The 24,873-nt window shown below is 44.3% G+C and overlaps 1 long non-coding RNA gene across 1 annotated transcript; it reads right to left on the bottom strand.

Moving 5' to 3' along the window:
* Positions 1-12,807: 12,807 nt before the first annotated feature.
* Positions 12,808-24,217, bottom strand: LOC118158187. Its single transcript, XR_004746810.1, has 5 exons — positions 24,121-24,217; positions 23,537-23,709; positions 19,709-20,124; positions 15,633-17,669; positions 12,808-15,283 (listed from the first exon to the last, which is right to left on the bottom strand). It is a non-coding gene; the product is annotated as an uncharacterized LOC118158187 (long non-coding RNA).
* Between the last annotated feature and the right edge of the window lie 656 nt (positions 24,218-24,873).

Raw genomic sequence — 24,873 nt, 5'->3', positions numbered from 1 at the left:
TTCTGGAAGACTTTTTCAAAAAATGGACCACAGATAATATTAGCAAAGTGTGTGCTATTAAACTGAGTAGTATTTAACACATAAAATTTATTTAGAATGTTAGAGATTGAGCTTGGTTTCTCTTCAAAATGCTTAAAAAGCATTTGAAAGCAAGAAGTGCATTAGTAGAAGGATCAGGTTGTGATTCAAGGCAGAAGACTTAAAGCTTCCCGGACCACTGTAATTTTGACCCTTTCTCCAAATCATTCTCTTAGGACACAGGGGCTTTCATTACTTGAGAATATAACACTGGGTTTTGAGAGCTTTGACTCCACATTTTCTGGCTCTTGTGGGTTTGAATCATAATTCAGTGTTCCATTAAGATAGTTCTTCTCTTTTATTTTTCTTCCCAATAAATTAATTTGGAGAGGTTTTTGAGAGTGAAATGGGAAATTAAAAGTGTGGAGAAAATGGAAAGATTAACTTGATTCTTGTATGAAAGCCTTTTTGGGGGTACCTAAGTGAAGGTAAACACACAACAAAACCGCTTTGTTAGGGATGCATGATGTAACGAGACCTTTTGTACAAATAAGAATCAGATCCAGCATGTTCATAAAGGCAAGGAAATAAGTCCACCAAATAAACTTTCTTTATTTTGTTTCATGCAAGAACATGCTTCAAAATATGTAAAAAGCAATATTTTGTGTCTTTACTAAAGAGGACTTTTCCACCTCTCTGCCCTTCCTCTGAGCCCACCCCTCCTCAAACCCTTCTTTCCATCTCCTCCCACTGAGTAATTTCTGTGAAGTCTCCTGCTCCTCTCTGGTCATACACCATGTGTTTGTTCCATTTCTCCAGTCCATGAAAACTGTAAGGATCTGTTGGAAAAGCCTCAAGGTTTTGATTTAAAGATCTTTGATAAAGAAAACATGTTTCTACTGTTTCGTAGAACACTGGACAAGTATGCAATTATTATTAATTTTTCTGACTTGTTTGGGGGATGTATTCAGATACAACACTGAATTACAACACCATTGTGCTAGGCAGTTCTCATCCATTTACTGCATATCCACTTTATTAGAGACAGACAAAGGGTCCATCATCCTGCTGTTGGATGGAACAATAAGCAAGGAATATGTCGTAGGCTGCATATCATGGGGGTTTGTGTACTTGCTTGGGCACCGTGATACCTCCCAACTTGTCAGAAAGCAAGCTGGTACCAATTTACAATATCACAGCTATTAAAACCAGAGACAGCACATTGTGCAGGGTCTAATGGACTAAACGGTCTGGCTAGACAGAAAAAAAAAAAAAAAAAGGAGTGGCAAGTGCTGTTGGCTCACAGGACCCCTTCTATTCCTTGCATCCAGGCCCAGGACAGGGATGTTGCACGAAGAAATCTAGTGCAAGGCCAGCTCTGGTATTCCCACACATGCTGTAATAATGTCTTTTGTTTGCAATGCAAATGTATCCCAAAATTTATGATGTACTCAGCAGGAAAAACAAATGAACAGGTAAGTGGAGGAGAGAACGAGGTGACAAGCACGTGGCAGGCACTGAGAGAAGTTTGCATGGGTTATCTAGGAGCACATCAGGGTATATGTAATAACCCAGCAAGGAGCTATAATCATGACCTCATCTTTTATTATTATTGTTATTATAAGTATTAATTAAATGTAGAGTACTGTTATCAATCCCTTTCCTGCCAGCATGGCCTCAAAGTCTGCTGGAGATCCCAAATCAGAGGCTTCTGTTTTTTTCAGCAACCTACAGACCAAATTATTTCACCTCTCTGAAAAACTTTTATGCATTTCAGAGCTGGAACACGAATGACAGCAAGGAAAAAGCAGAGAGAAAGTTAATAGAGTGATCTGATATGTGAGGTCTGAAAAAAAAAAACAAATACTTCTTTGAAATAAATGGGGACAAATGTTGATTCCGCGGATGGTGCTGGCAAAAATGGCAGCCATTGGCCAATGTTCTCATTCTCATTATTCCTCATTTGTGGCACAAAATCAGACATTATCTCCAGGGATGTTTTCAGATGTAAATAGATGACTAGGCATGTTCAGATGATTTTTTCCATCCCTAGTGTTTATGTTTCATATCATTTCATAGGCACACTTCAATCAGATTGCATCAAAACTCGTGGCCAGACCAGGGGTGTTCTGACCGAAATGAAGATTAAATGTTACTCAAGATGATTTACAGCCGTCCAAAACTAGATCTGGAAGGAAGCTGAACCATTTGTCTGGCACTTTCTCAGCCTCAGGGGTAGGAAGTTCTGTGCAGATTTATATTTTCTATTTCTATAGTCTTACAATCGCTCACTAATGAGAACAATTTCTCACATCCTTGGTGTACGTAGGACACCAGCGTCACAGCCCTTCAACCACAGGGCTAGATATGAGCACAGTTGTATCTGTGCACATCCAGGGTAATGGATGGAGAAGCCAGAGTCTGAATCAGACCCACAGCTTTGGCTCTACAGAATCACCTCTCAGCCATGTCCTGTTAGGCATTATCCAGGCTTGAATCCAGGTTCAGGCAACCTGGTCTGGTGGGCAGTGTCCCTGCCCATGGCAGGGGGGGTTGGAATTAGGTTCAGCCAATGGCTTTAGGGTCCCTTCCAACCCAAACCATTTTGTTATTCTATGAATCATACCCTAACACAGCCAAGCTTTGAAAAACTTTTCTCTCAAATCAAGTTTTTCAGGCTATCCATAGTTTTTAGCATATTCTTTTCCCACTGCCTCTGAGTTACAGCAGGGTTTTGTTTCTTCAGAAGGAACATTGCTTTGGAATCTGATGGGCTCTACCACATTTATGTTCTGCTCAGAATTTCCCAAAAATAACAGATTGTTAAGTGCTTTTTGCCTGGGGCAGGCTCCAGACAGGGTCACCATGGGTGCTGGGTATTTTAGAGACAGTAGGAACAGGGTTTGTGCACATTTGTTGGTCCATTCATCTCCAGGGGTGTTTTGCTTGATCAGATCTAAGCGTTTCTTAGGAAAATTCCTTTTTTTTCCCCATGGTACACAAGCTGATAGCTAGATAAGACATATAAAACATTATGAATTTCTTATGGATTTGATGTCTCCCGGTGGAAGTGTAAGCTATTTTTCTTGCTGCAAAATCATTTGCTGCAACGTTGCAGCCCCTGCACAAAGCCATGGGGAAGCTCTGGGACTTTTACAGCTACTCCACAAGATGAGGTGGAGTAGCTGTAAAAGTCCCAGATATCTCCTCAGCATATATATGGTGAAACCACATCCAAAGAGGGTGCCTCCGTGCACTGCTTCACACTGAATAATTTTAATTAGTTTTTTATTATTATTACTTTATAGTGTTGGTTCACATCTCACAGCACTTTGCTGCTCCTAACTCCCTGTCCTCAGCTGATGAGAACTGAGGTTGTGCATCTGCCTTTCACTGCTGTCGCATGAAGCAAGTCCTCTATGTTGCATACAGATGAGACTTGGCTCTCGCTTGCATGGCAGCCAGAAGGAAAGCCACAGGAATCACAGCTCTCCAGGTGTAAAAGTATGAAATGAAAAAAAAAAAAAAAAAAAAATACAGGCTCACAGTTTGCAGAGAACTGGTGGAAGACATTAGTGCTGCTCTGCCAGCATTTGTGATTTTACAGACAGCCTCACGATGTTTAGCAGTGTCTGAAACTAGTGAAAGGACTCTTAAAATGCAAACAGCCTGTAATTGTCACTACGGAGCAAAGCTGGGACAAGTGAGCCCTCAAGGTTATGAAACCAGAGGGCTGTAGAAGGACCCCAGATGTCACTGCTTTTCAAATCCTAAACTGTTTTCTTTTTGCACTTAGGATTGGCAATGGAGAGATTAATGGCTGGATCGTGTCTGTGTTCTCCAAAGTTTCTTGCGATAATGTCTGATCCCTGAAGATTATCCCTACATCTTCTTCAAAATCTTTCTATTTAAACATTGCCTTTACAAAGTCAGCTTTCAACCCAGCATTTGAGAACAATATTAAGCTGTTTTGTCAGAGAAGAGGCATATATCAGAAAAGGGCTCTTTCTGTAGCATGTGTCTCAGGCCTCCCTGGCTTCTATTTATGCTGCTTTTGAGCATAAGGATAGTTTGCTTTTATCTGTCCAATGGATTTCTGCTTCTGTGATCCTTTCTCCCCTGGGAAAGGCGTCTGTGGCTCTTTCCACCACCACAGAAACACAAAAGACCCCAGCTCCTTTTGTCAAGAAGCCAATGTCGAGAATTTCCTGCTCTCTCACCTGGGGGTAGTGACTGACCTGGAAAGAACATCTCAATTGAGTATATAGTTTCCCCAAATGAAATATCACTTACCCTCTTCTTTGCAGTGCCAGTAATACGAATGGTCTCCAACCACTATAATTGCGTCGTGGTAGATTGAAAAAAAAAAAAAAAAAAAAAAGGAGCAGCTTTGCTGATTTGTGGTTTAGAACAATGTACAATATATGTGTCTCCGACCGATATTAAAGATGACAGATTGAAATCTGAGCAGCCGAAGATGTGCACTGCAGATGACAAATTGCCCTCCAACTTTGAGAAGAGTTGGATCATGGCTCAAAGTGCACAGGGAAGGCCTGAAATGAAAGCCAGAAGACCGATACGTAGTCTCCACAATTAGCATAAGCATCCATCCTACATCTGTAGAGTGCTTTCTATCTCCATATGGATGTAAGTGAATTAGTATGGTAGGGGCTGATAGCCCCATTAGATAGCCTGCTTTCCTTTAATGGTTTGATAAAAGGAAGGTGACAAGAAGATAGATAGAGATAATACACTAGGCTTCTTGCAGTAGAACCATTATCATTAACAGCATTAATTAGCCTATAATACACTGTAGAGAAACATCAGATACAACCAGTCTGAAGGGAAGTAACCTGACAATTGTCAGTAACATGATAGGTTAGCATTAGCACGTACTGATCATTGTACATCTTTATCTTCCTAACACGGCCTTTCAAAATGGGAAGAATTCCCTAGACTGCCTTGCAGGCAACATCTGTAGCCAAGTCATTAAAAAGACACATGATTATGGAGGCAAGAACCACAAGTTTGGGAGCAGACAACGGAACCTTTTGCCCTCAAGTCAGCCTTTCCTGTACTAGTCCAGTTTTACCCTTTGGAGACTATTTGCACTTAAGGGCACATTAAGGTGGTCTAAATTGCTTCTAAATCTGTCACTCTTTCCCAGCAGAAATGGGTAGTGCCTTTGGAGAGCACCTCAGAGAGCTCTGGTTAGAAGTGCAGAGAATAACTGCAAATTTGCCCGTAAGAGGTAACGAGTAAAGTGACATAGAATTGGAGCATAGCCCTAAATTGGGGAGTTTCAGCCTAAAGTCAGCCTTATCATCCCGCAGTCTAGATGTGTAGGGATGATAAATCCCTACATTCCCTAAAGGGAAATGGAGTGTGCTAGTGTTACCCCAAGTGAGCAGCCACCTAAAACCCTACAGTTCCTACTAAGAGGGGAAATTAATGGTGGAATCGGAATTTCTGTGTGGTCATTATCTCTGTTTTTGCAAGGAATGTGTGAAGTCAAAGAATGACAAAAATATATTTGAATCCCTTGGATGAAAGCTGAACCAGGAGCACCTAAATCATGCTCAACAGAAGTTTGTCCAAAAAAAAAAAAAAAAAAAAAAAGGAAAGAAAAAAAAGGTAAAAAAAATCAAAACAGCAACAGTAAAAACCCTAATTAAGTTCTTACATCCTCCCTTGCTAACCTATTTCTAACCCATTTTAGCATTTTGTTGAGAACACGACTTCTGTTCTCCCCTAGTATCCAAACTGAATCTACTTTGCTGAAAATTAAGCTCATTTCTTCTTATTTTTCTCCCCGTAGACCAGAAGAATTGCTCTCATCACTTTTTCAAGTATCTTTTGTCTCCTGGATGACTATTATTCTATCTCCACTTGGCTTCTTTATTCTTGGCTAAAGAAATACAATTCCTTCAACCTATTTTGCTGATTATAAAAGTAATCAAACTACTAGAGGGGGTTTCCTTGATCTGAACACAAACCCCCTCTCAGCAAGGAGTCCTGAGAAATTCTTTCATCAAGCTTTTCTGCATGCTGCTTCTTCAGCCTGTGTGATGCTTTTCCCCACTAGCATGAACATCCTGGAAGGAATATTGAGTTTTAATCTAACTGCTCTTGGTGTCTCAACCTGCTCAGGCTGTGCAAACCTTCCCTGGGTTCTGGTTAGGTCCTCAGGGGTTGTGCTGATATCTAAGCTGTTGTATATTGCCTGCCACTAGCGGTTACCTTGAGACTCTAAATCAACCACAGCTTTGAGTCAACTCTCACAGGGAGCTCCCAGAAAAAAAAAAATGGAAAGGATTTTAAATTCAGAAATCCCCAGTTTTATTTGAATAAAATCTCAGATAGATTTCCCAGATAGACAATGGAAAAAGAGGGGTATCTCCAGGGGATGTTTCATCCCAGATGTTGACCTGAGGTTGGGATGAAACTCTTTTTCTGGAGAGAGCCCCAAGGTTTGCTCAACCTGTACACCCAACAGGTAGATTGGCTACATCTGATGAGATGAGTTCCGTGTCTGGGCTTTATTTTTCTTCTGCTTTCTCACAAACAGCTGAAGGCCAAACAGAAGGGAATGGCTGTTTATTTGTTTGTTTGTTTGATTATTTATTTATTTGGTGACAGCAGCAATTTTATGTTCCTGATACCTTGGGTTGCAGTACTTTTATATCTAAATGGAAGCAGTCAGTCTTCTGCACTCTCTGTCTAATCTGAATGAACAGATCTTCCTTTAGGAATAAGAGAATAAAAAAACAATAAAGTGGATGCTCAGCTGGTCAAAAAGCAAATGTGAGGCTATTGTGGAAATACAGCTTTTCCAGAGTAAAGCGAGTGATGGGGAAGATATATTAAACTAGGAAAAAGGGGGGGAGTGACAAACTCCAAAGAGGATCCTGAAAGTGAAGGTTATCCCTCAAAGGGATGAGTGTGAAAATGTATTTTATTAGTTCCTGAAGTGGGTGCTTTGACCAAATAAATTGTTCCAAGTCTCTTCTTGAAATTATTCTGTACCTGGTTTTTGGCGGACTCCAAGCTCAGTGGCTCTGCCTGTCCGTGTAGCCCCAAGCTCCTGGGCACTACAAGCCCACAACTACAAACAGGTACCCACTGTCACCAATAACAGTCCCTGTGGGACCACAAGAATATGCAGAGCCTCTAAGGAAGATGAGGGACAGGAGAGATTGGCTCCACAGCCCAAGGAAAGAGCTAAGGCTGCTACCTATGGTAGATGCCTCAGGAAGCAGTTGTTCATGGTCCGTACCTTACCCAGGGGCAGTTTCCTGACAGTTTCCAGAGGCATTTGTAGCTGAGCAAATCATCCCTGGCTGCCTTCATGGTCAAGGACCAGAAGTAGGCACTCACAGCCTGAAGTTAATCGGTCCAACATTGATGTCTGCTTTGGGATGAGATGGTTCGTGTCAGTGGTGCATGGACAGGGGCACAAGCTCAGTCTGATGGGGAGATGAATTTGGACCTCAGCTCTTGAAATGATGGGGCATTGGCACCAGAAAATGGTTCGTACCATGGGGCTGCATTTTGGTGCTGAGCTAGTAGCTGCTTCAGTGAAATGGAAAACAGAAATGCTGCCCATTCTGCCCAGCCTGCGACTGGGACTTGTAGTGGGGGAGGAAAAGGAAAGAAATCTTCCTTGGGGGATGCAAAATATGGAAAATGAAATAGAGCTGACAGAAGAGAGAATGACAGCTGGAGCCTGCTGGATCTATTGCTATTGACTGTAAGCTTGGCTAAGGTGGCAGTTATCAGCTATAGTATCATCCCACCCAAAAGTGGAAGGGAAATATCAATACTGAAATGTTAAAGACATAAAAAAGCAGAGCAGAGAGAGGATGTGAAATAATGGTACTGCGATGATTAAGACAGACAGACAGACAGTGATGTTACTGCAACGACTCTCGGCAGTGCTGGGAATGAAAGTCTACATTTCACTGTGAGAAAACATAAAAGGAGATGAATTTGCTCTTGTGCTTCTGCAGATCTTGGTAGACTGCAAAACAGATTTCCTGGGTTCTCTGAAGGAATTGCTTAGAGGAAATATCCAAGTCATTACGGTTATTCTCCTTTACTCACAAATGAGACCTGGATATAGTACCTGAACCTCCAGTTTTGGAGCAAAGGGGTAGATTCACACCTCTCCATGTACATTATGAGGTCTGAAATGGCTCAAGGTCAGTGTTTCCCAAGGAAAAAAAGGATGTGCTTGATTCTTGCTGCTTTGAACTTGATGTTTATTTTCCATTGCTTGAGGTGAAAATCTGCCCCGAAACAGAGCACAAGCATCAGCGTGCGTACGCATATGTGAGCAGGGGTCAGATGGGCATGCAGCATTGTTATAAATAAAAAGAAAGCGTCTGTCTTCTTGCATTGTGCTTGGAACCAGGGCTTATTTCCCCAGAGGTCCACGTGTCCCATTTTATTTATGATCTCTAATGGTAGCATCCCAGATGATGGCAGCTCCGCAGATGGGCCTGGCTCCCCGAAGGGGACAGTCCCATGAGCACAGCATCTCGGCAGCACCAGGCACCTCTTCCTCCAAAAGCCACACCAAAATTTGGGTGTTTCACTGCCAGCTCCTTCTCCTCACCTCCACAGTGTGGTTCAGGAGAGCTGCTTGTGAGACCACGCTGAAAACCATGGCTCTGAAACATCTGGGTAAAAGAGGATCTTTTGGAGATTGTGGGTGTTTTGGTGGTTTGTTGTTCTTTGGTTTTGTGTTTTTTGTTTGTTTGTTTGTTTGTTTGTTTTAGGGGGGAAGGAGAGGTGTGAGAGTTATTTTCAACTGAGGTCACTTCACAGCTTTTCAGAATCACCCCCACTCCAAAAATCAAGCTTGTGATGGAACAATAGCTAAACCCAAGTCTATTCACCCTTATTCCTTTACTCCCAGATCAGTCCCTGCAGTCCCAGAAAAGGCTATAAAAATTAATAGTGACAGCAAGAAAAAGAAATCTGCCCTGACTATGCAATTCCCCTCCAAAACCTATGGGCAATGCCTGGAGTGCTGCTGATGAGGGCAGGAAGAGCCCTCAGGAGAGCATCGCTGCCATCCCCATCCCGTTGCGAAAGCACCCACATCCCCCTAAGCACCCCAGGAGAGCTTTGCTTGAGAAAAATCAAAGGAACAGGAGGGAGAAATGGGGAGAAAATGTTATTTATACCGATGGTCAGAAGCAAAGCCATGGGGGAGCTCATTCATACCAAGAAGCACACAAAGCCTCCACACCTGAGGCTTTTTCTTGGTTGCCTCCTAAATCATGTCACGAGACACTGGGGTGACAGCAGGCAGCAGCCATCTCCCTCCTTCCCCCGTAGTCCTGTCTCTGGGTTTTCTTGCCCGTCTTTCAAGACCATTTCAGCTTCTAAAACCAATCCTTTGCACCCTCAGCTTCCTCTCCCTTCATCCGTCACTGTGCTAGGGGAGAAACGTGAAAGCTGGGTTCCTTCTGCATGGGGAGCGGGGACCCCTGACTGCAATTACAGCTCTCGAACAAATGATGTGCAAAGACTCCAGGTAACAGCAGTCTCCACCCATAGGATGGGGATATCCTGTGTTGTCCTAGCTCTGGGTAGCATGTCGTAGAGAAAATATCTTTTTTAACAGGGGAGTATTTCCTCAGCTGACATAAACCAGTGCACACCTGAAGCCTTTCTAAAGGCCAGGATGGATGACGATAGCCCCAGGATGATTTCCCACAAAGCTTCACAGAATCTGAATGAAATGAGCACAATTCATTGCAAGTCCTTAACAAAGCAAGCACACAGCTTGGCACTTAAATTTCCCCAGCATCACCGTTATTTTTATGTACAGCCAGCCTGTGTCGTATTTATTTTCCCAGCTTCATCCCCTGCTTGTTTTACAGGAGCAGGACTTGACGTACAGGGTGTCGGGCAAAAAACTTGCCCAGTGTTTCAAAAAGTCAGCATCAGAGTCAGGAATCACAGCCTGGTACTGTGCAAATAAACACATCTGTCCTCTGGCTGTGTGGAAAAGTGCAGGCGTGGGATTTAAGGGGTGGTGGTGAGCCGGGGGTAGGGAGAGAGGCGCAAAAAAAAGGAGCTGAAAACAGTGCCTGTACAATGAATGTATTTGAGTGGGAGTCAGTTAAAGGCTGGTTTATGGTAACTGCATCACATATTCACATTCATCTTTCTTTAAAACATTTCAAGTTTTCTGTACTCACTACCAAGGCAACTAATTCCTGCAGGAAAACAGGGCGAGCTCACACGGAGCGGTTGTAAACAGCAGCGAGTGCAGCAGTGCCGTGCTTTTAGATGCACAGTGGCCGAGTGCCGAGCAGTCCAGAAGATACAGAGAAAACTCCTTGGCACCTAGAAATCCCCCACCACTGACCCTGGGTGCACACAGAGCAATGCACTGAACACACAGCATTGTGTCCACCCGCGCCGTGCCCAGGGAATCAGATGCTGATGGAGGGTTGCTGGATGTGCACGGCTTCAGAGAACAGCACTGCTGCTGCTGGCAGGCTTATTTTGGGCTCACATCTGAGCCCACAATTCTCCTGCCCTCTCCCCCAGCTCAGCTGCTGAGGAAGGAGAGGTGGTCCTGGAAGCAGGGGGGCGAGCTACGCGAGGCGTCGCAGCTCCCACCCTTAATGGGATTGATCTGACCTCAGAGCAGCGCAGGTTTCAAAACAGAGGCTTGAAACTTCACATCCTATAGTAGGAAAGAGTCTGGTCTGTGCTTCTGCAGGTGGCCTGCTGTGACATGGTAGGGAGGGGATGGCTTCAGATGTCATCTTTCCCAGTGGGAACACAGACCTCGGGGAGAGAAGGGCCAGAGCTCAGCTGGCCGAGCCTTGGCTTAGTTACAGCATCGATGATGACCCTGTGGCCTTTGTGAAAAAGTATGCTCAGCCCTCGGGCTGGAAAGGTTGGGCACCTCTGGCTGATTTATCCACAGGCACTGACACAGGCGAGCAAGGTCCCAGCTCAGGGAAGTTCGGGGAAGATGGATAACACAGCACAGATGTTAATGGGCCATAAGGGAAGGCAGCAGAAAAAGTGAGGAAGCTCCTGGTACCTAGCGCTCGCCTTTCAATTCTAATTGTCCCTGAGCTGGTTGATAGAGGGATCTGAACCTGGCACTTCCAATGCTGGAAGCACAAATCACTGTGGTCTGCATGAGAGAACAAGGATGTCACCTGCATGTCTGCCCCGTCCCTTCTGCTAACAGGGAGGTCTGAACCCTGAGTCTCCAGCCAGACATTCATGACTAACGACATGCACACACAGGAGCATCTCCACATTAACATGTTAGCATTGTCTGCCTTTCCACGAGTCTAAGACCAAGTGAGGGTTTGCCCACACAGCATCCACCCCCTCAAAACCTGAGCAGGTTTAAAGCCACCCTTGGCATAGACCCTCGGTTGTTGCTGTGCTTCAATCCATAGATGATAAGGGTGAGTTTCCATCCTACCAGCCATATCTCAACTGACCATCTGGTCCTTCCTTGAGACAAATAAGCACTAGTAAGGGTAAACAAATCAACCTGAACCCTAGAAATGCTTGTCATTCTCTAATGATGACAATTAGATACAAGGATCTGTAACAACTCACCTTAAGACCCTCAAAAAGATGAAGTAATGTTGGAGTTATGGCTCAGGAAAATGGAATCTGAAGCCATTTAGGTAGCTCAGAAAGTCATGCCCTAGAAACAATACGGACCAGAGGCCTTGAGATGATGATAAGTTGATTGAAAAAGACATAAAATACAGATGGTGCTGAGAGAGAAGTCCATTGATGATTGCAATATGAATTCATTGCCCAAGTGGATGGAGAGCACGGCGAAAAGCGCTACCCTGCATGGCAGGACAATAGCATGCCTCCTTTCTTTGGGTTTTGGCCCTTTTATGGAAAAGGAGCTCTCAAATTAGCAAAAGTAATTAGAGATTTTTGTGTGCTTCCTCTTCTCAGGACCCCTTTCAGGTACCTTTAAGGAAGCACAGCCTGGTCTTCTGCATGTCAGATTTCTCTGGGGTGCTTCCTGCTGGCCACCCAAATATTAAATCCTCCACATTTCCCTACCAGTGAAACTGCTGTCTTATGGTCTAACCTCCACCTGGTTCTTCCATGCATATCATCACCTATAAGGCCTGATCCTTTTCAAGATTTGCCTGCTATGTCTCAAGTAGAGGTTTTACAACAGATTAAGGACAATTGTCTCTGAGCCCTACATGAAGAAGGCTAGAATTAAATCCCTGGTTTCCAAACTGAAAGCAGGATAAAGGTCCAAAGAATGACTGAGAACATCTCAAAAGATTTTGCAGAGACAAAAAAAAATTGTCTCCTGGATCAGGACCATAGATGTTACACCAGGCAGCGCTCCTGTCCTTGGTTTGGGTTCCTCCAACATTTCTCCAAAGCCAACAGGCAGCCAGCAGCTTGTAGGTCTTCCTGGCAGGTTTTGACCTCTCCTTATGACGCTGACTGCAATAGCCATGGGTTATCTCACTATTCCTACCCCTCTTGGGGTGCTGAGCACTTTGGGAAGGCCTGACAGTTGCACATGCACCCAGCACCCATCCAGCAGCAGCTGCCTGTGGAGCATCCCAAAGCTGGTACCATCCCATGCGTGTGCAGCACCAAACCCTTGGTGCTTCCCTGGGGAATCCTCCCCTAAGCAGGTTATGAACGTTCCCCCCACCCCATTTTCTGTCAATGCTCTGATTTCTCTTTTCTGAGACACCCAATATTGTGTCATTTTGATTTTGAGATGAACAATGACAGTGAGGAAGATAAGAAGAGAAAGATTCACTTTATTTCCTCTGTTAATAAGATACCTGTTTGCACGCCTGCCTCCCCCTCCCCTTCCTCTGAGCCTTCACTGATTCAAGGATCTGTTACCGGGTGCTCATTGGAAACAGCTCCTCTGTGTTTACTGTCTCTGCAGGAGATGTTATTGCCTCTCACAGCTTAAATTCATGATTTTGTTTTTTCCTTTTTTCCCCTGTTTGTTTGTTTGCTTATTTGTTTCCAGTTCCAGCCTTCCTTCTTGTCTGCACTTCCTAGCTGGAGGCTGCCTGGATATTCAAACTACTTCTGAGATAAACCTTATTACTTATCAAGGAAATTAAGCATGAGTTCAAGATGAGGTAGCCTACCCTGGGTGTCTTGTTTTGGTACCACAATGAGGGTTCATTGCCACTCCAGGGCTGTTCAGTGTTATCCAGGCCACTGTAACCCATAGAATCAATAGGAGAAAAAAAGTGTAACCCCAGATTTAACCACCTGCAATTTGAATCACCAGTCTGAATATGAGACCTGATTTGTCTCCCAGTGACAGCAGTGGCTGGTTTTGGTAAGACCATAAGGTCCTACAGCAGGGAGGTAATGGCCAGCAGCCCTGGACTCTGGTCAGAAGACCTGACTGGCTTAATTTCCATTGGACCTTCATTTCCATGGCCACCTATGGGTCTTCACGGTTTTTCCACACATGTAAAATGGAAATAGGCTTTCTTCCCTCACTCTGCCAGCTGCGAAGGAGGGGGATCACGGCAGCCTTTCCTGGAGAAAGGTAGAGAAGCCTACATGCTGTCGAGACTTCACACGTAGAAAAGCCTGGTGTGAGAAGGAAAGGAAATAAGTAGTGATTGAACACTGATATTATAAGAGAGAGATATCATAAGATATTATGAGAGCATTATCAAGAGCATTATGCTTTTTCATTTGTTTGGGTTTTTGTTTTCCCTGCCCTGGGCTTGCACCTAGGAAGCATTCATGGCTTTGCAGGCTTCCTAGGGTCAGTCCTGGAGGTGGGGTTCATGGCCAAGGCTGTTAGGGCAGGCAGCAGCCTGCTCTCCTCCTCCTCCTCTGGCATTTGGCTGTTGCTGTGCCAGAAGCTCATCCCAGGTTCAATGAGGATGATGTGAATGTAAAACCAGAGCCAGCCTGAGGATGCTGAGGAATAAGGAGCCTAGGGGAAGGCAGCTGGTCTTTGCCACTACCACCGTGCCCCTGCATTGGGTTAGCTGCTAGTATCTAAAGAGACTTCTTGCAGTAGTGGATGGAAGGAGGTGAGGCTGTCCCAGCTTACTGCAGGGTCCTGAGGGCAGAGAGCAAAAGGGTCTCACAGCCACGGCAGAGCCAACCGGACAGCAACGGGATAGCTCGCCAGAGAAATGTTTGCAGAAAATGGGCTGTCATTGTCTCCGCTGACCCCTTCCCTCTGCTGAGCCAACATCGCAGCTTTCATTTCCAGGCAGCAAGCTGGAAACATTTCCTTCTCCGTCTACAGAAGCCAAAGGTGCCTGAGCCGAGACAGAAGCTTTCGGGGTGGCTCATCACGAAATGCACTGCAATAAAATGCTCTCGGGGTTGGAGCAGTGCTTTTCTGAGCATCGCGCATGCTTCCTGCCTTCCGCCGCCGCGCAGCAGCCTGTCAGGAGTGGGACAGTCACAGCCTTTGCCTGTCAGACTGTGGGATTTCTCTCTCTCTCTCTCCCTGTCTCTGTGCCTTTGGTGCAATGCAGTATTTTCTGCTCGAGCTGCTTCGCTCACTGGAGCCCTGTGAGTGCTGGAGAAAATGAGGGGGTTGCTTTGCGGAGCCTCCCCTGCACACAGCCACAGCTCCTGCCTTTGGTGGGGCCCCGCTTAGCCCAGCCACCAGGCAGGGGCGTGAAGGGGACATTTTATGCCCTGGCCCTGTGACCTGCCCTCAACAAAGTGAAGGCTGGGAAGGGAGGATTGTTGAAGACATCCAGTGGAGGAACACGATTTCTGGGAAATTTGCATCCAGAGCAGCAGCAGCTTGCAGCCCAGAGCACATCTCGAGATGTTTCTCCTTGTGTTGGCTGATGTAGGGAGGGATTCAGGAAGACACCAATAGGACACAACTTGTCACATCTAGGATGAAGAAAAAACGGCACAATAAATTTAGATTTTTGCTGGCCAGTGATAAAGAAAGACTCACGTGCACCAGCCTAGGGCTAGTTCCTTTAGATCTGTTGGTCATTTACACACTGCAGAGTGCTGGACCCATGGCTTATCCACAGCCCTTAGACATAATGAATAAGTTTTGGTGGATTTTACTATCCAGAATGCTTGAAATGTAAAAGTTATCCCCAAAAGGTTGCTTGGGCTTTGTCTCAAAGGCACACATGGTGATCTTGAAGGTCTTTTCCAACCCAAATGATTCTGTGATTCTATTCTATGGTTTCGTGTACCTCGTTGGCTTTCTAGGCAGAAGCTACAACCCCAAATGCAAGGGTAGCCTCTGGAAAAAAATATAATAAACAGATTGCTGCTGCAATGACTTCTGGCAGAACCTCATCCCTGCTGCTTTTTGTGTGCACACAGGAATTAGAAAAGTGCATGAACTGAGCTGTGGTTTCCTGCCTTTACATAGAAACCTGTCTCCCAGTTTCCAGCCAAACCTACAAAGCTTGGTCCCATAGCAGCAGTACCCTGCTCCTACTCCGCTCCCAGTCCAAAGGCACAGAAAGCAGATTTTATACCTCATGCAACAATCAGATGTGCCCAGTAATATATTTAATTGGTCGTACAAGACCCAGAGCAGCAAACAGTGGGTTATGGACAGCTTTGCTGAAAATGTCCTCACTCACCCTCACTCCTCAGAGCAAAGGAAAGAAAGGGAGGAAGGAGGCGGATGGATGGCACCAAGCTCCTGTTTCTCCCCTCCTCACTCCTGTCCTTTCTAATGAGGAGCAGGCAGAGTTTCTCCTTCCCCAGCAGCCACGGAGCTTGTTTGAAGCAATTAGGAGTCAACTGAAAGAAAAGGAATAAATGAGTGGATATTGCAGTTTATGGGTGGCTGAGTCAACCCCCCAGGCAGCGATTAGAGGCCCACAGTCCCTTTTATGCCCACAAAAAGAAAATGACTTAAATTCATTCCATTTTAGCTCCAAACAGGAGGCGAAGTTGTAGTGGGCTGGATTGTCAGTTATGCCACCTTCTAATATTCATCTGGAGGAAAAACAAAACAGAACAGATTTTTTATTTTATTTTAAATAAAGCGTCAGTCAATTCAAAGCATATTTCTCTGGCTTCCATCCTCTCCTTCTAGCTGAGATGCACAGAAACGGGGGTGGAGAAAACAGAGAATACACAAGTGCAACTTCCCTGCCCTTTCTCCCACCTCCGTTTGCCCTACAAATAGTTTTCAACAAGGCTGTTTGCCCAGCCGCCTCCTTGCGAGCACTATCTGTGCTGGTTCCTTGGCTTCTTCTTCACTTATTTGCAATCAGCCTGGTTGAACAAGCTCAGCTCCAAAGAGTGGACAAGATGAGCATGCCTGCTTCTGCTACTGATTTTCTGAGTGAGCTTGGATAATCTACCAGAAAATTATTATATTTTTCCCCAACAAATTCCCACTAGCTGCATTGCCATTAGCAATGCTGAAATCTGCAGGCAGCTGGACTGGAAAAGTCAGGCCAAAACTCTCAATGCTTCAGTTGCTTTGCTGGGAGAAAAAAAAATAAATAAAACTCCCAGTCCTGCATCCTTATGGCTAACACCAAAGGACCTCTCAGTCATCACCACTGCTGTCCAGTGGCCAATGCAGCCGGACTTTCTTCCCATAGGGAAGGTGAGACCAGGGTGAGGTGCTGGAGAAGGAAAGGTGGAAATCTGGAGCTTGTTCCAACATAAAGCTGGGCTGCAACCAGACAGAAAGATGCATCCTTGTCTTTGAAGAACACAGGGGCTAAGAAGAAAAAAGGAAGAAAATGAAAGAGAATCACCCAAGTCACCTGAAATGTCAGTGGCTGGGGCACTTATTAGCCAGTAGTTTTGCCTCTGTCCTGGAAAGAAGAAAAAAAATCTTTGTATTCTTAAATTCAATTCTCTCATCTGTGTTACTCTCGAGATTTTGGTTTGTTTATTTATTAATAGGGAAAAGACACAGTAAGATTTAAAATGTACTTGTCAACCTACATCTCTTAGAATCATGTTTTCAAGCCTCCTGGGACAATGGCTACCATGGCATCCGAATCTGAATCCGCCACATCGTCTCCTCCTTTGTGAAATGATGGAAAATTGACATTTTTCAAGTCTTTCAGAGAAATTACAAAACAAAAAAGAACAGACTGGGGAGAAAAGAAAAAAAAAAAAAAAGAGCTACACACTCTTACAGCAACAGCTGTTGAAGCCTTGAAGTTTTCATCATATAGAAGAAAGGAAAAAAATCCTCCTGGATGATCAGGCAGAATTCTCACTGCTGATGGTGAAGCTTAGCTTGGTCCTACCTACTATACATGCTAGTGTTTGTGCTTTCTTTTTTCAGCTTGATTGTGACGGGCTTTTTAGAACATGGATTTTACAAAGGCAAAAATATGGTAGGGGTTTAGATGGGTGGGACCTTCCATGCCAGTAGTATCATGTATTTTTCCAGAGATAAACACGAATTGCCATATACACAGGTCAAGGTGCAGTTTGGAGGCCCGTTCCCCTCTCAGTTTTATTAGGCTCTTACGCAGCATCTCAGGCAATCTAGTTCTCCACTGTAACCTCTTCTGGTCTGTACATGTCCAGTGCCTTCCAAGCAGTGATGTGTCCCACCGAGGTGCCCAACAGCTCCCGCTTCAACCAGCTTTTGACTTCAGCTGGTGCCTCAAACCAGATGCAGAGAACAGCAACAACATCTGCATAGGGAAAGGCATAAAAGCACTGTATGAGGCAGCAACAAGGCCAAAAACAGAGCCTAAACCATTGGGGAATATTGTGGGGTTTCACATGAAAAGACCTGGGAAAGGAAGCAGTACACCAGATATCCAGAACTGGTACGTGCTCAAGCCACTTGTGCTAATCTTGGATGGAGGCAAGGAGAAAGCAGATGCCTGGACTATTATAATAAGCACAGATAGGAGAAGAGACAGTAGGACTTGAAGTGGAATGAAGTACAACCCTAAAGATAACAAAAGTTGCAGAAACTTTATAATACTTAATGGAGTCATTCCATTTCTGCTGTTACAAAAGCATGTAGAGCATGACAGAAGCTGAAAACCTATGAGTGGCGAGACAGGTCTTTTGGTTACAACTCTTGTCAGCAGCTCAGAAAGTATAGATGTCAATCGTGGCTCCACTCTAGTTTTTTCTGAACCCGACCACTTGCTTACAGCTAGATTTCCCCCATGAAAATGAGCTTCTGAACTAGTTGCAAAACAATTTTATCTGTCTCTCCTGTAGAAGATGTTGGGGTTTTCTTGAAAAAAATAAAATTAAATTAAAAAATCCCATACACTTGGAAACGGTATTTTTTAGTTTTTAAGGAAAACTCTTACTTCCTTTTTGTTGCAAATCGTTTGTGATGAATAAAAATGTGTACTTTCAGGAAAAAAAAAAAAAAAAAAAAAAAAAAAAAAAAAAAAAACAACTTTTTTTCCTGCCCAAAATAACATCAGTAATAGAAATTAAGCAAAAAATATATATATCCAATCTTCTTTTTTTTTTTTTTTCTTTTGGTGTGTGTGCGTGTGTGTGTGTGAAAAAGCTCTAATAGGCTCCATATGAGGAGGTTAGATTTCCCAGATCGTGCAGCCTGTGGGAACCCTGACTTTTTCCACAAAATCTATAGTCATCAGAAGCTGCTCCTGGATTTTTGCAGGGCCTCAACCAAAACTCACTGGAGTCTTTCTATTTCGTCCTCTCCTTGGGATGTAAGATGCCGTGGTTAGATTTTGGGTGGCCAATATAGAGTCTGCATCACACAGGAATAGCTGAAGAGCTTTATAAAGCAACACCAATCGTACACGATGGGCCAGGCAAGCTGAATATTGTCACCGTGCTGCTGCAAACACCAGTCCTGCCAACTGCAGAGCATCAGGAGACACTTTCCCACCTCCTCCCTCTTCATGAACAGTTTGGAGCTCAGCCATGCCCTGGAAGAGGGCCCAGATATTTACGTTCCTGGACCTTGGCTCATGGCAGGCAGTGTTTGGTTTTGAAAACAACTGCTGATTAAACAGAAATCCCCTGCCGAACAAACAAAAAGAATCTTTTCTTCCCCATTTTTGCCCACCTAGTTATATGCCTGGGCTGGAACAAAACTACTTTTTGCTGGACAAATCCCTCTTCACCAAATTTCAGCAGCAGATGCAGTGCTTTGGCTCAGACCTGCGTTGATGTTCCCTGGGAGATCATCCGGTCAATGAGGGAAAAATTATTCCTCAAATGGTTAAACTGACCCTTGATAAAATTGATTGAGAGAGTGCCACATAATCATTAGTGCCTCTATCAGTCTCTGCAGGGTTTGGTTTCAGTCCCAAACACCTCTGCAAAAGAACCTTCATGGTGCTAGCCTTTGTCATCCACAAATAGCCATCTTCGCTCTTTCCCAGCTTAGAGCAGTGCTGTTACAACTCTGAAACACTCCAGAAAGTTACCATCCCAATACCAAAATATCTGTGATTTGATCTCCAACAAGACACAAGCATTCTTTCCATCCCCAGCACAGTGTTTTTGCCCCATAACTGGAGTCTGTGCCTTAACACAGATATTATTAGCATTGCAAGACACCCCGCTGCTTTCAGCTTTGATGTAGCATGGTGCACAGTGCTGTACATGTCCAAATCATTTACAAAGTCAAAAAAAGAAGACAAGGTTTGGAAACAAAGGTAACAATTGTTTTTGAAGTTGTCAGCTGGAGGTTGACATCATCCCAATGTCTCTATCCCCTTTGTACCTGTAAAGTCTTGGACTGCATGAACCACATTCTTCCTGCCACTTCCTCTTATGCTTGACTTCAAATAAAATTTGCACTGCCACTTCTTGCAGGTTACCTGTTGACATAAGACAATATCACACTCTCTGAGAAGAGACCTGCTAGATTTTCAAAGAGGTTTTGCAAAGGAAGACATTTTCAGGACAGCTCAGCAGGCTGGGTACTGAGATCGTCTGAAAATCCAGGAGCTCTCAAGGGACAGATATTTTTGAAAATCTGAACGTTTTTGGAAATCTTGTACCATAACTTATTCAAAGTGCTCTAGGGACCTATGGCTACCATCTTCTAAGTCCTGCAATTGCCTTTGCATCTTGTTCTGATGAGGCTGTTGAGTATTTAATTGTTACATACATCATGTTCCTTTTTCAACAATGCATCTAGGAATAAAAGCAAATATTCCATCACAAATTATTTCTCAAAGAAATCACATTCTTTTCCAAACTATACTGCTTTCCCAGCAGTGTTTTCAATGCCAAAACCAACAGCTTAGTGCCTCAAACCTGAAATTTTTGGATGGGAGTACTGCCCAGTTGCCTATAGCCTTATTTTCCCACAGTGTGAGACTCCCTGACTGGAATATATCCCTAACAATATACCACTAACTTTTACAGGAAGACTATGATGATAGAGGAAAATACAGACTGACTAAAATGTGTAGAAAAATGGAGCAAATCTCCAGGCACCAGAGTAATACATTTGAACCAAGATTTATTATTTCCCATCTTTCCTTTCCCTAAATTAGCATTTTCACTGAACTCTTTCCAAAAACGTTTAAAGATAGAGATAAAAAGTTCTTCATAAATTTAATGGTATTCCTCTAAAAATAAAAATTAAAAAAATAAATCCTAATGTCTTTCATAGTTTCTTTAAAGCTGCTCTTATGAAGCCTACTAACTTGGGATCCCACCTCTGAATGACAGAAAAGATACCGGATCAATTGAGTGATGCAATTTCTCCTCTTCTTGCTCTGTCATTTCTACTTTTCTCTACCAAAAGAGTTGAAAAGAGATTCAATCTGCTTTGGACAAGTGACTATCTGACCCAGACAGCAGTGCCTGTCATATAACTCATCCACAGCTGTCAAATTTTAATATCCTTCAGTTGGCCATTGGTCTAGCTTGGATTGACAGTGATCTCGAGGTGAAAGCTTTTGGTGCTCCCATACTAGTTGTGGTCAAACCAAAGGAACTTGCAGAACATGATTACTGAATACTAGTAGATAGTAAAGAGCTTTAACAAGTATTATGAGACCTGAACACCAAGGAGCCTCTAAGTCTATTGAGAATAACTCTGAAGATTACGTGTTTTGAATCAACTAAGGAAAGGAAAGTGTAAGCTTTATACTGACATGTATCTTGGGAGGCACTCTGAACTAATCTCCCCAAAGGGTGAGTAAATACCATGTTCACTAGAATTATTTGAGAGTGCATTGGCCTCAGTGAGTACAGAAACAATCTTGTACTGGCCACGAGATGGTCTAATAGGTCTTCCTGTCTCTCATCTCTAGCCTTTGGTCCCTTGAGCCATCCATTTTATTCAGTGCAATTGCTTTAGTTGCTGCTCTGCGGCTGACTTCCTTCTCTAATCTGCAGAACAATGCTACCATTAGTTTTCATTCTAACCACTTGGCCTTTCATTACAGAGCGGATGCTTACTATGGTTACCAGGAAAGAAGAGAGCACGCTACCAGCTTCATCTGCAGTATATTGTAGATGCTGCTGGTAGACCCATCACACCTTTCACAGTGCCTGCAGGCTGCGTTTGGCAGGAGATGGAAAGACAAACTCACACCCCTTTGAAGAGCCTTCCTCATCCACAGCTTCTCGTATCATCCCAGATAATAATAATAAATAAACCAGGCTGCATTAGGCCAGTCTGGAGATCCTCCCACCTGCCTACTTGCCTATTTCCAATAATGAACATGTGCAAATACCTAGAGAGAAAGTATACAGAACCAGGCAATTATAAAATGATTCATTCCCCAATTTATCCATCCAAGGCCTTGTCTTCTTTCCATCGTAACTGTGCCTCTTCAATGGGATGGCACACATGGTGGGTAGGTAGCTTCAGTGAAGACATATGTTCAAATATCTTACTCTAACTCTGATTCACGTCATCCTAGAAAACCTGGAGGACACTTGAGTTCTGAAGCCATTGGCTTAATGAAGTTAAGTGTCTTTTAAATATGTAAAACGTAGTCATGCAGAGTGAGACTCATTGTTTAGAAATACCAGTTGAATCTAGATTATGCTTTTGGACTGAGGTAACCCAGGGGAGGTTCAAGGGGTGATCTAGAGAAATGCTGCCCTCAAACACTTGAGTCCTTGTGTCTGGTAACTGAGTACCTAGAATTATGCCTATCCTTGCTTCCACTTGAATGAGAACAAGAGTGTTTCGATGCATTTGATTCAAGAACAAGAAAGTTCAAAAGCCTCATTAAAGTCAGATAACAACACGGGAAAAAAAAGTGGGGGGGAAAGGGAAATGAAATCAGTTTGATGATGGGGTTTAGGGCAGGTCTTGCTCTTTTAAAAATCCACACACTGAATCATCCCCAGTGATTTAGCAGCAAAACAGCTTGATCTCAAGAGTCACCAACAAATGGGAAACAATTGAGATAGGCCTTGAACATTTCATGTTCTTTTCAAAAATAAAAATAAAAAAGAAGATTTCAATTTTTTTTTCTTTTTTGAACTGGGATGAAGCTAGAAGCTATACCCACACAGTGGTAGAGAAGAGTTTCCTGCAAGTACTTCACCACATGGATGCTCCAAAACCAGACACCAGCTACCTCCCCCCCTACCACTTTGTGCCTGCATTTTTGGACAAAGAAAAGCAGCTGCCTCACCGTGCAAGCCCGCAATGCTGCCCCTAGTCAGATGACTATTGAACTGCCACGCCAGCATTTTTTATGGCAGTTTAAAACACTATCAAGGCAGCATCAAACTGCCTTTTACATCCAAACCCAAATGGCTATGGAATGGAGCCCAGAGTGAAATGCTAAATTGGATCCTATCAAATCAGCATCAGATCACACAGGCTAAGCGGTAATGAATGGGTCCTAACGACGGAGTTCATCATTATAAAGTAATGACAAAAGATACATAACCGTTGAGGTCTCCAGCAGTGCAACCAGCCGCCACCCATCACCTACCCCCTCTGCTCTCTCTGCCGCCTGCTGATTTTTTCCTATTAGGGTGAAGCTCTTTTCTGGGGACTGTTTTTCTCCCTTTAACTGGCGACGGGTTTCAGGGCTCATTCAGGATAAATTATTCAGTCTAAACAGAGATGCAATAAATCTTAAATGGGAAACAATAGATGATTCTCCCTTTAGACACACAAAGCCTACAAAACCAATCTCCTGCTAAGCAATAGTATGTCCCACCACAGCTGCTGATGGCAAAATTTACAAGGGTAGCATTTGCTTCCTTATGTGCATCTATATTTAGATTGCCAGTGGGCCTCCCCTTCCCACAGCAACACCAGGCAGCCATCACTGCACGTGTGAATGGGTCACCATGGGAGAGGGGGAGACAGAGGAGTGGTTCGCCATCTCCCCATTTGGAACAAGACTCAGTGATGCAAACTTTCAGTTATTTCGCTTATTTAATAAGAACACTTAGAAGTGGAAGAAAGCATAAAGTGGTTTGAGCAATTGAATTAGGATTAGTGGTTCCACGGATTCTTTAGCTGAGATTTAAGCCTCTTACGTAGTTGGTCTTGCATTGCTCTCTCTGGAAAGCATGCCCTCGGCAGGAAGGCAATGCTGCTGAGAGCAATTTTACCCACCCTGAACACAGAGAATCCATTTGGAAGCAGGCGAAGCTTCAGACCTACCTATGGTGCCTGGATCTCTGCCCCATTACCTGAGACTGCCCCTCCTTTAGCCTCCAACAGGATTCAAGGCACAGGCTAAGTGTAGCATCTGGAGGATTGTGCTGCTCCTTAGAGAAGAGAACCAGCTACAAAACACAGAATACAATATCCACTGTGAGTACTGTGCCAGAAACCAGCTAAAACAACTCTGTGGTTAGCACAGGCTTTGGCCACCGAGTGGAAATAGCTGTCAGTGGATCCTCGGCAAGCGGCATTTCCACTGGCTGAGGACTTGGCCTTCTGTGTTTAAATCTTTCATCGCATTGCACACCCACTCCTTCCTGCCATCTGCCAGGCACACCGTGCCCCGGGCCAAGTCTGGTGCCGGCTGCTTCTCCCTGCACCAGCCTCCCCAGCCCAGATATGCCCAAGTGCTTCCGCATGCTCCAACTGCTCTTCTCAACCCCGAAAAGAGCCAAGTTGGGAGCTCTGCTGTCATTTCCCCTACCCCCACATCAGCTGTAACAGGAGTGAGCAACTGCTTTGGCTTCTCTTACCTTTCGGGCCCATCTGGAGAACCTCAGACCTCATGCTAAGGGAAATGGAGGAGCGCCAGCAGCACCTCCGTGATGTCACACGGGAAGCAATTTATAGCCTGGAAGCAGGAGGTTTATGTGCATTCATGAAATACTCAGGGCTTCCTTGCTTTCCTTTATGGCTGCAGAGTCCTCTGGGAAAGGCATGGACTCCTAATGGATGCTGCATTAGCTAATCCAGTGATTCAATTACTTCTAAACACTCTCTGGTGGCAGGGACTAGTCTTCCTTCTCACTTACTGGAAATAGTTGCTCTTCCAGGGGGAGGGGAGAAGAGCTTCCATTATAAGAAGCATTCCCCTTTCTTCCTTTTATTTATTTTTTCCCAATGACTTTCCATAGGCAGACAGACCTGAGGTCCAGCAGCCCTCTCCTCTACAGGCCAAATGCAAAGCCGTTCTAGCTCCGGCATCATGAGAGCTGCATGAGGAAGGCTGGTTGTACCATCTCAGCACAGGGTGCCCTGAAAGCCACCAGTTTCTGGGAACTGGCACGTATCCAGCCACCACAGGGTGAAGCCAGAGGTGCTCAGTCCTGCTGGCACACAACTCTGCAGGTTTGTCTGTCCAGGCCAGCATCCAGGTGACATCAGGAGCTGCCCCATCCATTTGCTCCATGGTCATCCTTCAGCTGGACAGCACTTACAGTCACTAAAGGGGGTGGTAAAGTATGGGTATCATGCTGGACAGACTCCTATCCAAGCAATCACTACGA

The sequence above is a fragment of the Oxyura jamaicensis genome, chromosome 1 (genome assembly GCF_011077185.1).
Source record: "Oxyura jamaicensis isolate SHBP4307 breed ruddy duck chromosome 1, BPBGC_Ojam_1.0, whole genome shotgun sequence".
NCBI lineage: Eukaryota > Metazoa > Chordata > Aves > Anseriformes > Anatidae > Oxyura > Oxyura jamaicensis.
Note: the sequence above shows the minus strand (reverse complement) of the source record. Positions and strands in the feature narration are given on the sequence as shown.